The 3,424-nt window shown below is 34.0% G+C and overlaps 1 long non-coding RNA gene across 1 annotated transcript; it reads right to left on the reverse strand.

Annotated features, from left to right (window-relative positions):
* LOC137816287 (uncharacterized) lies at nucleotides 1-2,568 on the reverse strand. The gene is made up of 2 exons (XR_011081788.1): nucleotides 1,318-2,568; nucleotides 1-543 (listed from the first exon to the last, which is right to left on the reverse strand). It is a non-coding gene; the product is annotated as an uncharacterized lncRNA (long non-coding RNA).
* Between the last annotated feature and the right edge of the window lie 856 nt (nucleotides 2,569-3,424).

The following is a 3,424-nucleotide window of genomic DNA, read 5'->3' on the forward strand; positions in this document are numbered from 1 at the left end:
TGATCGAAAAAGCACGCGTTTATAGAGTTGCATGCGAAAGCCATGATGATTTGATTTCATAGCTTATAAAAGTGTGTGAAAAGGTTGTTTAAGTAAAGGTATGGTGTGATCTTTAGGGTTCATGATTGGCTGCAATGCAAAGCCAATCCTGAAGAAAAAGGTAATGCAGGCAACTTTCTGAATCCATGGTCCACCAACTCAAAACCAGTAGAGAGGTATTAGGTTCAGATTTCAGAATAACACAAGAAAAATGAACAAGAACAAAACCCTTTGGGGTGTTATGTTGTGCCACTGTTACCCCTCATTATAGTATAGCTGTGAGAGGAGTGGAAAGGGAAGGTCCATCATCCATGCCATAATAATGAAATGGTCCCATAATTAAGATAAATTCCTAGCACACTGTGCAATCGTACACAGTTGAACCCATTTTCAAGATCCATTTTTCCTTAGCTGTGAGATGTGAGATGCATTCTACACCTCCCAACTCTGGGGGGCCACCCTCCCTCCTCCCTCTTGTCCCGTCTTTCCACTACACTACACCACCTACAATTAATCACACACATTTTTAATCCTCCAACTTTATACATATAAATAAACTTCACACTTTAGAGTGTTTCAACATTATACATACACGTTTTAATCCTTATACATACACGTTTTAATCCTTACAGATCCTTACAGAGTGTTTCAATCCTTATACATACACGTTTCAATCCTTACGGAATGTTTCAACCCTTATACATACACTTCAGAATGTTTTAATTCTTATGTTTCCAACCCCTTTAATTCTTATGTTTCCACCCTTATACATACTTAATTCTTATGTTTCCAACCTTATAATTACACTTCAGAATGTTTCAATCCTTAGTGAGTGTTTCAACCCTTATACAGAGGTGTCCTTACACTTCAAGTAATTTCAATCCTTAGAGAACCTTACCTGACAATGCCAACCTGCTGCTCAGTATATATTACATGGAAACAAATCAGAAGCAATTATTTTCCTGGGTATCCACCATCAATAACTTCTCCAAACTAACTTCCCTCTTCTTCATGCTCCACCTCTATGTTTATATTCTACTGTCATTTCATTTGATGTTTCAATGATGTTGTTCAGAATACAATAATTAATCTCTCAGAAACCAACCCAAGTATGCATGGAAAGAGAGAAAGAGATGAAATACCATATTAAGTCTAATGAGCTTTTGTTGTTCATAGTTTTACAGTAAACTTTGATACTAAATTTAAACAAGAATACATAGTGTAGTGTAGTACAAGAATACAGATTGTTTTGAGAGGAAACAGACAAGAGTTACTGACTTTGGAGGGAGGTCACGCGCCATGGAAGAGTGAGCTTTGCATTGAAACAAGAGCAAGAGGGTTTTAATGTCAATATGCAATCATGAGCCTAACTTAACGTTCAGAGAGCTCGTGGAGCCTACAAAGAAATAAACTTACTGAACACTGAATTAGACAGACACTAGGGAAGGGAAGGGTTTGGCATCATTTTTAATGCTGACACCCATCTGCTTCGTCTGATGCTGCTTACTGCATATGCTGTGTATTATTTACAAATAAGCAACACGAATAACCCAAAGCACCTTGAATTTTCTCAGTCAAAATGGCAACAAGACAGGGATGCATGGAACTCCAACCACACACGGACACTGATTTATATACAATCTCTTTAATATCCACTTACTCATAAATAACACAACCAAATCAACAAAACATATAAATATATATAATTATGACCTTGCCAGATCAAATATCCCCTGAAATTACATGTAAAACAGTTTCTGCACCAAACCTAAGAACATGTCATTAAGATCCATCCACTGTACAAAAAAATTAAAACTTTGAGCATTAGCAGAACAAATATAACAAGGAAGAGATTAGGGTTTCCATCTCCCACCCAAAGAAGCAAATTAGGGCGTGTTAGCACTATATACCTACCTACCTCCCTTTATATTTGATTCAATTTCCATGAACCTGATGAAAGTAAACAATAGCTAGGGTCCTCCCCAAACACAAATATGAAAAGGAGAAAGGAAAGAAACGACACGGGAGAGGAGAAGGGTTAGATTATAACAGATCCATGAAGCTAGTATCTATCTATGTAAAGAACATAGAAAGGAGAGAAAATTAACAAGGGTGGATGTTTTTACCTTGTGAAGTGAAGAAATGATGATAAAGTGCGAAATGAATATCATGAAGGATTTACAAAGAGTAGCTAACAGAACTGAGTTGGCAGTATGCCCACCTCCATGGATGGATGGTTGACGTGTCTCTTTGAGAGAGAAGAGAAGAGAAGAAAGTGGAGGTGGACAGAATGCCAATAAACTCTGATAGAAACCCTTTGATAATCCCACATGAAGAGAACACCATGAAAGCTGTGCAGAAGAAGAAGATGAAGAAGAAGAAGAAGGAGAAGATGTGAATTGTGATGGTTTGAGAGTTGGGTGAGAGAGGTATTTAAGAAGTGATGGAGCATGTGAGAGAGAGATTAATCAATTTCTTAATTAATTATTTAATAGTGTGATTATAATAATAATAATAATAGTTTATAGTGTGGAGAAGACGTAGTTGCTGGAGCAAAAGAATGAGCAGAAGGGCATATTTAGAAGGAAGAAAGATGATGATAGTTATTCCATCTTACCCTCGATTCTGATGACATTTCACCTACAAAAACACACTTCTGTCTCTCATAATTGTTACTCTTTCTTTGCCCTTGCCCACCATACCAATACCATACACCTACTTACTTCCCACCATGGGTTAGGTTTAACTCAATAATCATTCAATTAGGAAACAATTACAATTTCCTAGAAATTTAACTTCATTTTAAAATAATATTTCTTGACTATATTTTTAATTTTTTTATAATATTTTATTTTTAAAATGTGGTAGCAAACTTTATACAGTATATTCCAATAAAAAAACAATTATTTAAATCTTTGGAAGATTTCACGTTAATTAGATATTAGAGTTTTTCATTGTATAAAAGTGGGTATAATTTTTAATCTCATCAACCGGTTTTATGAAGTTGAGTTAGACTTAAAATTCATTTTGTGTAATTATTTTTATTAAAAGTTCAGTATATTTATTTTGTTTATTTAAAACTAAAATAAAAGTATCTTTTAATTATCTAATATAAATTAAATTAAAATGATCTATCTAAACTAATACACAATTCAAATAATCCATTTCTAACTAACCAGATTTGTGTGGCCTACCCAAAACAAGAATATATATAAGTCTTCATATATAGTTTTTCTCAAGATTTTGATTTTGATTTTGATGATGAGGGAAAATAACCTTATAACTTTTTTTATTAATTTTGACATTATCATTCCAACTAATTACTGAATGTATCATTTTTAATAGGTTTTAAAAGCTGAAACTCAAAAAATGGATGAATTTGTTT

The sequence above is a fragment of the Phaseolus vulgaris genome, chromosome 1, assembly GCF_000499845.2.
Source record: "Phaseolus vulgaris cultivar G19833 chromosome 1, P. vulgaris v2.0, whole genome shotgun sequence".
NCBI lineage: Eukaryota > Viridiplantae > Streptophyta > Magnoliopsida > Fabales > Fabaceae > Phaseolus > Phaseolus vulgaris.